The following is a 14,540-nucleotide window of genomic DNA, read 5'->3' as shown; positions in this document are numbered from 1 at the left end:
AAAGGGTCTGGGCGTATAGCTTGGAGGTAGAATACTTCTAGATTTAAAAAAAAAAAACTTATTACCTATACTTTATAGATAGAGAGTCTGAAGTTCACTGAATTAACTGATCTACCAGAAAGTATAGATAGAAAACAGCAGAGCTAGGAAACACACCTAATTTTTTTGGGGGGGAGGGGTGCTGGCGGTTGAACCCAGGAGCATTCTGCCTCTGAGCTACACACCCAGCCCTATTTTTTATTCTTTATTTTGAGGCAGGGTCTTGGTAGGTTGTGAAGGGTCTCAGTAGATGAGGCTGGCTGCGAACCTGTGGTCTTCCTGTCTCAGCCTCCCCAATACTGAGACTGCATGCATGCACCAGCACACCCAGCTAACACACCTAGCTCTTAATCCAGAGCCCAAACCTTTACCTATAATTGATGTTAATTTTTTTTTGCTTTGGGCTTAAAATTCCAAATTTTGGTGGTCTCTTATTTATAGAGTAGAATACAATAATTTGTATGGTCTTTTAAAAATTATTTCTCATTTTGAGTTTCTAAGTAACTGTTCTGAGATGTAAGTTAATGTATTAGTTAATGTTCCATCAGAAAATTCTATTTTTCTTCCTGGAAATTTTTATTAAAAGGAGAAAATTTTTCTTGGGGAAAAAAGAGAATTGGAGAGCACAGGACATCAAATTTATAACAAACCCTCTTTCAAGATTACCAACCCACTCCTGTGAAGAGGATATTAACCTGTTCAGAATGGCAGAGCTTCAAGACCTAGTCACTTCTTAAAGGTTACACCTTTGAATTCACAATGCCAATGAAATCCTGACATGAGCTTTAGAAGGGACACTTAAGCCACAGCAGTATAGAAACACACTCCTATTTTTGGAAATATCTTATAATGGTCAAATAATTGTGTGTGATTCTGGACCCTACCCTATAGACCCTGAAGTTTTCATGCTAATTTTACTTTTCGTGGGATAGCATCAAAGGTGTTGTCCTGCCAGAATCTACCAATATCAAGACTTTACATAGAGAATTTATTATTTTAATTACTTTTTCATTTGGCTTTTCTATATTCTCATTCTGTTTTTACCTTAATTTAAGTACTTAATATGATTAAAAAAATAAAAGAAGGAATTAGTAAGAGAGGCTGTAAGTACAAGGAGAGTTAGGGAGGGAAGAAATTAATTGAAAGTTACATTTACTTGAATTTCAGTTTAATTTAGAATCTTGCTACACAGAAGAAAGTCTAGTCTTCTGTTCCATTTGCACGTGGAAAATGTAAGAAGAATAAATAATTACAAACTCTAGTAATGAACTTGCTGCCTTATAACTCTTTTTGGAGGTGGAGAAACTTCCCAGGACACCAATACACACACACACACACACACACACACACACACACACACACACATTATATATATACTCTTTTCCCTAAATATTTTAGGTATGACTCATAAACTCATGGAAATTAAATCCCACATTCAATTTAATATTTTATTTCCACATCCAGTCATTGTCAAGATTCCCCTTGTGTGTGAGGAAAGACTGACATTAGTTCTGGTCTATATGCTACAGCAAGAAGATAATTAGATGTATCTATTGCAGATTGCCCCAGCATTTATCTAACCCCCAAGAATGTTTAGAATACTAATGAAGGCTATGTGCCAACTCAGATGTCTGTGCGAACCACCCCAAGTAATTGCACAAGAAATACTCTCATGAGGTTACAAAGCCAAATGTTTAGAGAAAACTTTAGTGTGGTTTTGTGTTGTTAGAACTGTTTTCATCAAATTGGTAATCAGAAATAGATGTTTCTAAAGATGAAGTGGCTGAGCTAGAGACAGTAGGAAGGTTAACTTCTAAGGCTAATTCTTAGCAATATTTTTTAATAGAAGAATTGTTTCCAATATTGTTTATGAGTTCCTCAAGTGAAAAGTATATATTTCAAAAAGTAAACACTAAATGATCTCACATGTGTTTCAGAAGCAATATTTATCTTTCTAATACAGGTGTGAGAGGTAGATAATAGAGACTGCAGAATTTATCACCAAAAAGACTTACAATGTTTGGAGAAAATAGATCCGATTTTTCAGAGACACTCAGGAGAAAGATTTTGTAACTAAGCTTCCTGTTCCCATCCCACCTGCCTAGAATCTAATTTAGTGCCATGGCTATGCTAGGGCTCCCTCCACCAGTTCATCCACTGCAGTAATTGGACTTCTGGGGGCAGATTGTCTTGTGTTTTCTTACTTCAATCCAGATCAACCTGTCTAAAAGTGTGCAGAAGAATGAGAACAGATCCAGGTAAGCAGACTTAAATGAGACTATGTCACCGTTTGTTTGAGACAGGGCAGTTATCCATGATTGGTTATAAGTGAGCCAGTATTTTAGATTCTGTGTATCATGATCCTGGTTGTTATCAGTTGTACTTTTGGACATGTCTTCTACTGCAGACAAGTAAACTAAGCAAGGCACACCCATTCTGTAAATCTGATGGTTTTATTATTATTGTTCAGGTGTTAAATTCACCTCTATTAATTTCGTTTTGGACACAATTGTAAATGATAGATTTTGTTGTTAGTATTTAGAAATACAATTGATTTTTTTTCACTATTGAGCTGATATTCTGGAAACTTTTTAAACTCACTTAAGAGTTCTAGTAGCATATTGATAGTTCCTTGTGATTTTCCAAATTTATTATCATGTTTTAAGTAAAAAAGTTTTAATTCTCTTTATATTCTATATGTGTTTTATTTAATTTTCTGTCCTTGCATGAAATGGCTAGGACTTTCAGTACAATACTGGATAAAAATAGTGAGTAGAGATCTACTTGTTCCCAATCTTAAGAAATCATTGACTATTAAGTGGGACATTAGTTTCAGGAATTTATAGATTTTATTAGGCTGAGAAAGTTCCTTTCTATTCCTAGTTCACTGAGTTTTTTTTAACCTACTTTTTCTAAATGCTTTTTCTGCATCTATTAAGATTAACACATCGTTCTTTCTCTTCTACAGGTGTTCATTATGCTGCCCTCATAAAATGAGTGTGGGAGTATATTTTATTCCTCTGCTTCTTCAAAAGGTTTGTATACTATTAGTAATATTTTCTATTAAGTATGTGAAATCACTTACCCAGGCCTGGATTTTCTGAATGAAAGTTTATAGTTAGAAATTCAAATTTTAATAGATAAAGGAATATTTAGATTTTTTATTTTAAAGTCTAATATAGAAATAAATATCTTTCAAATAACCTGTTTTGTCATAGAAATCACACTTATTGACATAAATTTAATCATAAATATTATTTTTAATTTATTTATTGGTGCACTGAGTCATACATCTTAATGGAATACAAGACGGTAGAGGCATACATGCACACATCATGCAACTCATGCACTTAGCCCTTCCTCAATTCCCATCCCATTGCCTCTCCCTTCCCTCCTTCTCATGTTTGGCTTAGTGATTGATATGTTTGTGAATGTACATCATGTACATTAGGGATTTTCCCTCTTCTTCCCTCCCATCCCCCTCAGTTAGGCCTCCTTATTTGCTCATCTATGGTTTCTCCTTTCTCATCTAGAGTTCCTTCTATGACCTTTCTCTCCCTAGCTTCCACATATTAGGGAGTACATTCAATTTTTTACTTCTTGTGACTGCCTAATCTCACTTAATGTTCTCCAGTTCCATCCATTTCCCTCTAAATAGCATCATTTTATTTTTCTTTATGGCTGAGTAAAATTGTATTGTGTACATATCCCATAGTTTTGTAATCCATTCATCTGTTGATGGACATCTTGGCTGGTTCCACAGTTTGGCAATTGTATGCTGTGTGACTATGAACATGGATACACATGAATTAGTTTGGTATTTGGGTTTCTATTCTTTTGAGTAGATACCCAGAAGTAGTATTGCTGGATCATATAATGGGTTCATTCCCATTCTTCTGAGGATACTCCATACTGTTTTCCAAAGAGGTTACATTAATTTGCAATCCCACCAACAATGTATTAGAGTTCCCACAGCTCTACATCCTTGCCAGCATTTGTTGTTGTTTGTGTTTTGAATGATTACCATTCTAGTTGGAATTAGGTGAAGTAAGAAACTCAGCACTAAGAAAACAACTCAATCAAAAAGTGGTCAAGTGAACAAAAAAGAAGAAATTCAAATGGCAATAAATGTATGAAAAATTTCTCAACATCAGTAGCAATCAGAGAGATGCAAATAAATATTTTCTTTTTGTGTTTTTGATTTTTTTTTTTTCCTCTTGGTGCTGAGAATTGAACCCAGAGGCATTCTACCTCTCCAGCCTGATTTTTTTTTTTTTTTTTTTTTTTTTTTTTTTGCGGTACCGGGGACAGAACCAAGGGGCATTCTACCTTTGAGGTACACCCCAGCCCTATTTTTTAGTATTTTTATTTTTGAAACAGGGTCTCACTGAGTTACAAAGGGCCTCTCTAGGTAACTGAATCTGTCCATAAACTGTGATCCTCTGGTCTCTGCCTCCTGAATGTTGAGTGTCACCACACCAGGCTGTTTTTGTTGTTGTTGTTGTTGTTGTTGTTGATTTTGTGTGTGTGTGTGTGTGTGTGTGTGTGTGTGCAGCACTAGGGATAAAACCCAGGGGCATTCTACCTCTGAGCTACGCCCACAGCCCTATTTTTTATTCTTTGTTTTGAAACAAAGTCTCACTAAGTCAAGAGGGCCTCACTAAGTAGCTGAGGCTGGCTCCAGAACTCCAGTCCTCCTGTCTCTGCCTCCCAAGTACTGGAATCACAAGCATGCACCATGTTCAGATTTTTACTTATTTGGAAACAAGGTCTCACTAAGTTTCTGAGAGTCTCGCTATTTTTCCAAGGCTGGTTTTGAACCCAAGATCTTTCTGTTATGAGCTCCCAAGTCCTGGGATCACAAGCATACACCACCATACCTGGCCTCTTATTATGTTTTAATATTGAGAACATAGATTATTCTGTACTGATATTTTTTTTAATTTATTATATTAGTGGTATATCCTTATTCTTTTTTGCTTGATTAATCAGAGTTTATAAGTTTACTGCTTTTTATTAAAACCAGCTTTCAGTTTAATTTGATATTTCTATTGTTTGCTTACATTTACTATTCTTCCTTTATTCCTTTTACTTAATTCGAGTTATTTTGATTTTTGTCTTCTTGTTACTAACTTCTCAACCTAAAAGGACTGATGCATTACTCTTTTTATCTAGAATTAGAACTTCCCTATTCCAACCTGTCAAACTTCAAATAAAACTTAGGTTGCACTGCCAATCTCTGTCTACAGTGAATATGGACTACAATCAAGGACTCCTGGACCAATTTGCCTTCTAAGAGGGGCTTCTCGTGTCCCAGCATGCTTTGCCCTAACAGTGAGCAAGAGCAGGAGGCCCTGGCATATCTACATCCCTGTTCAGCTCGAGGAAACAGCAGAAGAAGGACCATCACTCATGCTCCCTAAATGATTTCAGGGCCTCCATCTCTTGAGTGGAGAATGCTAGGTAGCTAGCTAGGAATATGCAGGGCAGACAAAAGGACAGAGAGAAGCTTTCCAAAAAAAATCTTGAACAGTCGCAAAAACCAAATTACTACAATGCACGAAAAGGGGTGGAATTTCTGGGAAATATAAGAAGAGACTCTGCAGCAGACTAGATCCCCTTTTTAGACACCCCTCTCCTTTATTCCACTTGCAGATCCTCCTGTGGAACCTACCAATGAAGCCTTTTATTGTCTACCCTAAAAAGAAAAACACCTTAGAACTATAAACATTTTTTTCTCTAAGTACTGATTTATCTGCATCCCACACATGCTTAATAGTTCAAATATTTTCTAATGGCTCATAGTTATTTAGCGAATATTATTTTACTTCTAAATGACTGATACTTTTCTAACTACTCTTGGTTATTGATTTCGATTTAATTCTATAGTTGTCAAAGAATATGCTCTGATTTTAATCCCTTTGAACTTACTGAGATTTGATTCATTTGATTCATTTCAAAGTATATGATCTGCGCCAGTGAGTGCTTTACAGAAACTTCGGAAGAAAGTGCATTTTCCTGTTGATGGATAGAGGATTCTCTGAATGTCACGCTGCTGTGTTCTGAATATTTGCTCTCCCCTCCAGTTTCTATATTAAGCCCTAGCCACTAATGTGATGATCTTGAGAGGAAGGGTATTTATAGAGTGATCACATCATGAAGAACCATTGAGAGTTGCCTTGTCTCTCCCACCATATGAAACAGAAAGAAAGTAGAATCTATAAGCTAAAAAGGAAACTCACATACTGAACTATCATCACCTTAATTTTACACTGTCCCGATTCTAGGACCATGAAAAATCAATTTACGTTTATAAACTACCCAGACTCTGGTACTTCATGCAGCCTGAACAGACAAGACACAAGATCAAATAAGTTGATGAGCTTTCTCAAGTCAAGATTTCTATACCCTTATTAATTTTCTATCTTCAAAACTATGCTGAAAATGGAGTGTTGAAGTTTCCAACTGTCATTGTGGATTTATTTCTTTTCCCTTTCAACTTTTACAATGAATATTTCAAAGTTCTGTTATTTGGTGCATAGACACTTAATGGATTGTATGTCTTGAATTTATTTATCATTATGAAATATGTTCCTCTTTATTCCTAGAAATATTCCTTGTTCTGAGATCTACTCATTTGATACTAATATAGTTACTTTAGCTTTCTTAGGATTAGTGTTTGTGGTATTTCTTTTATGATCTTTTTATTTTGAACCTATCAATTTTGGGTATATTTCTTATGAATAAAGTACAAATTTTTCATTTCATCTTCAACATGTAAGGTGCTTAGAAGACATCACTTTCCTACTTGGAATAAGAAAAAGCTACACTGAAAATCAACTGTCCTTGGCTTCATTAGGGGTAGTTTGCCAACTGTCACTTCATAATTCAAAGATATGGGTGAATTTAGAAATTCAGAGTTAATATCTGCTTATCACAAGTAGAACATCTTAATCCATAAACTAGTAGAAACTGTTAAATTGTAATTTTATTTATTTATTTATTTATTTATTTATTTATTTATTTATTGCGGGTCTGGGAATGGAACTCAGGGGCATTCGACCTCCGAGCTACACCCCCTGACCTATTTTTTATTCTTTTTTTTTTCTCATTAAACTTTTGTTTTAATGGGTCTCAAAATTGTGACAGATTTTTGGTCAAGGTGTTTCCATTAAAAAGTACTGATTTTAAAAACTAATAACTTAAAACTGCCACACACAAAAAAAAACAAATGGTCCACAAAACATTTTCCTTTCCTTCTGAAGGTTTTACGATGCATTGTTATCATTAACCAGTCTTTTACTATTAAACTTAAATGGCCAATTGAGACAAACAGTTCTGAGACCGTTCTTCCACCACTGATTAAGACTGGAGTGGCAGGTGTTAGGGGTAATATTCATTTAGCCTTCTGAGCTTTCTGGGCAGACTTGGTGACCTTGCCAGCTCCAGCAGCCTTCTTGTCCACTGCTTTGATGACGCCCACAGCAACTGTCTGTCTCATATCACGAACAGCAAAACGACCCAGAGGAGGATAGTTGGAGAAGCTCTCAACACACATAGGCTTGCCTGGAACCATATCAACAATGGCAGCATCGCCGGACTTCAAGAATTTAGGGCCATCTTCCAGCTTCTTACCAGAACGGCGGTCAATCTTCTCTTTCAGCTCAGCAAACTTGCAAGCAATGTGAGCTGTGTGACAATCCAGTACAGGAGCATAGCCAGCACTGATTTGGCCTGGATGGTTCAGGATGATCACCTGAGCAGTGAAACCAGCTGCTTCCATTGGTGGGTCATTTTTGCTGTCACCAGCTACATTGCCATGACGAACATCTTTCACAGACACGTTCTTGACATTGAAGCCCACATTGTCTCCAGGAAGAGCTTCACTCAGAGCTTCATGGTGCATTTCAACAGATTTCACTCCAGTTGTGACGTTGACTGGAGCAAAGGTGACCACCATGCCAGGCTTGAGAACACCAGTCTCCACTCTGCCCACAGGGACAGTACCAATACCTCCAATTTTGTAGACATCCTGGAGGGGCAGCCGCAGAGGCTTGTCAGTTGGGCGAGTTGGTGGCAGGATACAGTCCAAAGCTTCAAGCAGTGTGGTTCCACTTGCGCTGCCATCTTTACGGGTGACTTTCCATCCTTTGAACCAGAGCATGTTAGCACTTGGCTCCAGCATGTTGTCACCATTCCAACCAGAAATTGGCACAAATGCTACTGTGTCAGGGTTGTAGCCAATTTTCTTAATATAGGTGCTGACTTCCTTAACGATTTCCTCGTACCTCTTCTGGCTGTAAGGTGGCTCAGTGGAATCCATTTTGTTAACACCAACAATCAGTTGTTTCACACCCAGTGTGTAAGCCAGAAGGGCATGCTCACGGGTCTGTCCATTCTTGGAGATACCAGCTTCAAATTCACCAACACTAGCAGCAACAATCAAGACAGCACAGTCAGCCTTTTATGGGGGGAAAAAATCCTGTTAACAAAAGCTCTCCAAAAAAAAAATTCGAATACCCCAGAGTTCTCCCAGTGTGAACTTATTTCTGGAGCTATTAATCCCACAAACCTGAGATGTGCCTGTAATCATGTTTTTGATAGTCTCTGTGTCCGGGGGCATCGATGATAGTCACATAATACTTGCTGGTCTCAAATTTCCACAGGGAGATGTCAATGGTGATACCACGCTCACGCTCAGCTTTCAATTTATCCAAGACCCAGGCATACTTGAAAGAGCCTTTTCCCATCTCGGCAGCCTCCTTTTCGAACTTCTCAATGGTTCTTTTGTTGATCCCACCACATTTGTAGATGAGATGGCCAGTAGTGGTGGACTTGCCGGAGTCTACGTGTCCAATGACAACGATGTTGATGTGAGTCTTTTCCTTTCCCATTTTGGCTTTTAGCAGTGGTTTTCACGACACCTGTGTTCTGGCGGCAAACCCGTTGCGAAAAAGCTTATTCTTTTCTTGAAACCAGGTCTCACTGAGTTACAGAGGGCCTCACTAAGTAGCTGAGGCTGTCCAAGAACTGTAATCCTCTGGTCTCAGCCTCCTGAATGCTGGGATTACAAGCGTGTGCCACCACGCCCAGCTTAAATTGTAATTTTAAAGAAAGGCTGGAGGCTGAGTGTGGATTAACATAACAGGAAGCAACTTTGGGTATTTGTGGTATTATAGGGGCATCCTTCCATACCTTTGTTGGTTTTACCTCTAGGAATATCATCAGGTTCTCACAGCATAGACTTTAGCGCTGGTACGGGAAGAAGAATCACCGTGAGATGATCATGAGATGAATGCTGACAGCATCCATCTTAGGAAACACCTGCCCTCTAAGGGAAAGGATCATACTGTTATTGTTTCATCTGGAAGAAGTGAAAATTATCCCTTTTTCAGCCCTCTTTAACTTTCCTATGTCACCTAAAAAGCTGAAAGAAAAAAGGTTAAGAAACATTTGTTAAGCTTACAGCCTAGTGATAAGGGCTAGCAAAAAGGCTAAAATCTAATTATACAATTATGAAATCTTCTCTCTCTTATACCACCACATCAGTAAGGCTCCTTCATCATAGCATTGAATTATAGCTGAAAGAGCTACATAACGCAGATTTTCTCTAAAAAAGTGTGCTTAAGGAGTCTTGTAATTTAACTAAATTAACTTTGAAATAAAGAAAGTTTACATAAAACAATGAAGAAGAGACATTACAATTGACAATAGAAATATGAACAAAAATGAGATAACTATGAAGAACTTATAAACCAACAAAGTAGAAGACCTAGAAGAAATGGATAAATTCCTAGATTCCTAAATTCCTAGATACAATTTACCCAAGACTGAATCATGAAGAAATAGACCTTCTGAATAAACCAGTAACAAGTAATGACATTGAATCAATACTAAAGAGCTTCCAATCAAACAATTCCCAGCACCTGATGCTTTTGCTACGGAATTTTATCAGGTATTTAAAGAATTAACACCAGCCCTTATTAATTTGTTCCAAAAAAATAAAGAGGAAGTAATATGCTCAACCTCATTTTTATACCAAAGCTAAATAAAAATAATACAAGGGGAAAAAAAAAACTATAGGCCAATATCTCTGTTGAACATAGATGCAAAAATTTTCAACAAACTGCTAGCAAACCAAATTTAAAAGCACATTAGAAGGATTATTCACCAAGATTAATTGGATTTTATCCCTGGGATACAAAGATGGTTCAATATAGGCAAATTAAAAAATGTGATACACTGCATTGGTACTCTAAATCCCAAATATATCATTAGAGGAAGAAAGTACGTTTGACAATATTCAACATCTTTGCATGATAAAAACTCTCAAAAATTAAATATAAAAGAAAATACCCTAACACAAAAAATGCCAGATATAACAAGACTATACATAGCATACTAAACTGAAAAACTGGAGGCTTATATTTAGGAAACCTTAAAGATTCTACAAAATTTAGCAGAATTCATAAATTTTGAAAGATTAAAGGCTACAAAATCAACATAGAAAAGTCAGTAGCATTTCTATACACTAAGTGAACTATACAAAAAAATAAATCATTATTTATTTTATTTATTTATTTATTATTCTGTTTATAATAATTATCAAAAATAAATATGAATAATTATAATTAAAAAGGTGAGAGATCTATCTGCACATTGAAAACTATAAAGCATTGATAAATAAAATTGTAAAATTCACAAATATATTGTATAATACCTTGCATTTGTGGAGTGGAAGAATAAAATAATACAAGGTATGTTTAATAATAATAAAGTATGTTTATTTTAATATATTTATTTATATTATTTATTTAATATTATAACATATTATTTAATATTATAACATATTATAACATATTATTTAATATGTTATAATATTATAACATATATTATAACATATATATGTTATAATATTATAACATATTATTTAATATGTTTATTATTTAATAATAAAGTATGTTTAACATTACTTAAAAATTTATACTTCTCAAATCAACCTACAGATTTGATGTAGTCCTATTAAAATTCCAAGGATATTTTTCACAGAATAGAAAATTCAATCCAAAATTTGATATGAAATTAAAGGAGATATTGGATAGCCAAAGTAATCTTCAGAAAAATAATAAAATTAGAGGCATCACACTCCTGCTTTCAAGATTTACTACAAAGCAAAAGTCATCAAAACAGCATGACAGAGCCGGGCGTGGTGGTGCACGCTTGCAATCCCAGTATTTGGGAGGCTGAGACAGGAGGATCGTGGTTCGGGGACAGCCTCAGCTACTTAGTGAGGCCCTCTGCAATTTGGTGAGACCCTGTTTCAAAATAAAGAATAAAAATGGAGCAGGGGGCGTGGCTCAGAGGTCAAATGCCCCTGGGTTCCATCCCCAGACTCACAAAAAACAAACAAACAAACAAACTAACAAAAATATGATAGTAGGAAAAAAAATACATAAACCAACGAAATAGAATACAGGGCCTAGATATAAATGCATGCATCTATAATCAATTGATTTTTGACAAAGATGTCAAGACTACACAGTTAAGAAAGAAGTTTCTTCAGTAAATTCATGGGGAAAACTGGATATTCACATGCAAAATAATTAAATTATACCCTGTCTCACACTATATATAAAAGTAAGCTCAAAATAGATTAAATTAACAGATCAAGAGGAAACCTACCAAATGGGAGAAAATATAACTCCTAACTACACTGAGATATCACCTCATCCCAAAGAGAAAACAACAAATGCTAGCAGAAGAGGGGGAACTTTTACATATCATTGGTGGAAATGTAAATTAGCACTGCATTATGTGTATATTAGTATAGATATTATGGTAAACTCTATGGAGGTTCCTCAAAAATAAAACACAGAAGCCGGGTGTGGTGGCGCACGCTTGTAATCCCCGTGCTTGGGAGGCGAGACAGGAGGATCGCACAGGTTTGAAGACAGCCTCACTGGTTTAAGAGACCCTGTTTCCAAATAAAACTAATATAAAATAGGTCTGAGAGTGTAGCCCGGAGGTAGAAGGGTTTCCCGGAACCCCAGTACCACCAAAAATAAATAAATAAATAAATAAAATTTAAAAAAATAAAAAGCAGAGCTACTCTGTGATTCAGCAATTCTACTACTGGGTATATGCCCAAGGAAAATCCGATTAGCATGTCAAAAATATATCTGTACTCCACATTTACTGCAACACTATTCACAATAGCCAGAATATGGAAGCAACCGATATGCCCATTAGTGGATGTAGAGATAAAGAAAATGAGGTCTATATATACAACAGAATATTATTCAGCCATTTAAAAGCATGAAATCCTGCCATTGCTGACAACATGGATGGACACAAAGAACATCATGTGAAATAAGTGAAATAAGCCAGACATAAAAAGACTACGAGTACTGCCTCATCTCCTTCATGTGTGGAATCCAAATAATTTTACCTCATGAAAGTTAAGCATAGAATTGTGGTTACCAGAAGCTATAAAGGGTAGGTAGGTAGCCAAGATATTTTTCGAAGGATTCAAAATTTCACTTAGACAGGAGAAATAAGTCAAGAGATCTATTGTATATCATGGTGGTTATGGTAAATATATGTTTCAAAAATTACTAAGAGTAGATTTTATGCTCTCACCACAAAAATATTATGTGAGATAATATGTATGTTAAATAGATTGGTTTACTCATTTGACTCAATATACAAGTATCAAAAGATAATGTTGTACACTATAAATGTATACAAACTTTACTTGTCATTTTAAAGTAGAAAGCATATAAATAAAAGTCCTTGAGTGATCATTTCAACATTTCTGCAATTCCTTTCAACTGATTTTTTTCCAGGTCACAGATCACTCTTACTTTGGGTCTTGTCATATTTAAATGAATACTGAGCATTGTGGGTTAAGACAATGAATAACTAGTTTCTTTAAGAGCACTCAAATTTGTACTGGAATGGAGTTTATGTGTGAACCACTTGATCTCTTGGGACCTGCTTTATTCTATGTAAGGATGAATCAAGAATAGTCATCATTCTAGATGTTGTTTAGTCCTAGTACTAAGACACGGCTGTCCTGAGTTGTCCATGATTTTTTCAATAATAAAAGACTCTCCATTCTGGCTGAACAGAGTTCAAACATCTCCTTTTTATTGTCAGCTGATAGCTCCCTGGTTTTGCTTTGCCTGGCCTTGTGAAGTTTCCTCGTGTATGTACACAATTTGAGTTTCAGTAAAGGCTCAGGAAAATTGCTTTAAATTGTTTCTAATTTTCTTTTTCAAAATTCTGCTTTGTAACTTTCACCTGAAAGAGTCTTCTTAAATTCTGCGATCAGTCCCTACCTCAGTGAGACAACTCGCTCTGCTTAGGATACCCCTTCCAAACCTCAGTCCTGAATGTGCCTCCAGATTAATTTCATTTGTTTCCCTCCTCTCGGAAATCACAGACTTACACTGGCTTTAACCCAATGATTTTTTGTTTTTATTTTTGTGTTTGTGTGTGTGTGATTTTATTGGTGTATTATACTCAATGTTTAAAAACAGTTGTTCACCGCATTTTATCCTTTTTTTTGTTGTTTGTATATGGCAAAATAATACGTCTGTCTTTTTAGTCCATCATGGTCAGAAACAGAAACTCTTATGATTTATATGGACTGATTTTTATGACTTAATATAAAGGAATAACAATAATTAGTAAAAATAGAGTGCATACTGTGATAAGTGCCTTTTAAAAATATTTTTCTGTGCTAAGCATGGTAGAGCATACCTGTGAGCAACATGGTGAGACTTGTTTCAAAACAAAAAAATAAAAAATGTATGGGGTATAGCCCAAAGGTAGAATGCCTCTGGGTTTAATATCCAGTGCCACAAATACACACACACACACACACACACACACACACACACACGCATAACATATACATACATATACACATATACATGCATATATGAGTTCTTTCTTTCTTTCCTTCCTTCCTTCCTTCCTTCCTTCCTTCCTTCCTTCCTTCCTTTTTTCTGTGACAAAAATACTATAAAGTACATCTATTAGAGTGGCCAAAATCCATTTTTGGACACTGGATCAGGTAACACTGCATTTGGAGCAATAGAAAATACCCTTCATTTCTAGTAGAAATATAAAATGGTTCTGCCTTTTTGAAAGATAGTTTAGGGACTTTGTACAAAACTAAACATAGTCTTACCATCCAATCCAGAAATTACCCTCTTTGGTCTTTATGGCTATAAAATAAAAACTCACTACCCCATCTCAAAAATACCTACACATGATGCTTTTAACAGCTTTATTCATAATTGTCAAAGCTTGGAAACAACAAAGATTCCCTTCGGTGGGTGAATGGATAAACTGTAGTACTTCCAGATGATGAAATAGGATACAAGGCTAAAATTAAATCAGCCATCAAGCCACGAAAATGCATACAGGAACCTTAAGCACATATTACAAAGTTAAAGTTGTCATGAAAATATTGCATATAATTTAATTCCAAC

The 14,540-nt window shown here is 35.7% G+C and overlaps 1 pseudogene across 1 annotated transcript; it reads right to left on the bottom strand.

Moving 5' to 3' along the window:
• Positions 1–6,934: 6,934 nt before the first annotated feature.
• LOC308266283 (elongation factor 1-alpha 1-like) lies at positions 6,935–8,979 on the bottom strand (annotated as a pseudogene). Its single transcript has 2 exons — positions 8,612–8,979; positions 6,935–8,500 (listed from the first exon to the last, which is right to left on the bottom strand). The product of its transcript is annotated as an elongation factor 1-alpha 1-like (transcript).
• Between the last annotated feature and the right edge of the window lie 5,561 nt (positions 8,980–14,540).

Source organism: Muscardinus avellanarius (assembly GCF_963383645.1).
Source record: "Muscardinus avellanarius genome assembly, chromosome: 8".
Classification (NCBI taxonomy): domain Eukaryota; kingdom Metazoa; phylum Chordata; class Mammalia; order Rodentia; family Gliridae; genus Muscardinus; species Muscardinus avellanarius.
This window is presented reverse-complemented; position numbering and strand designations above follow the sequence as displayed.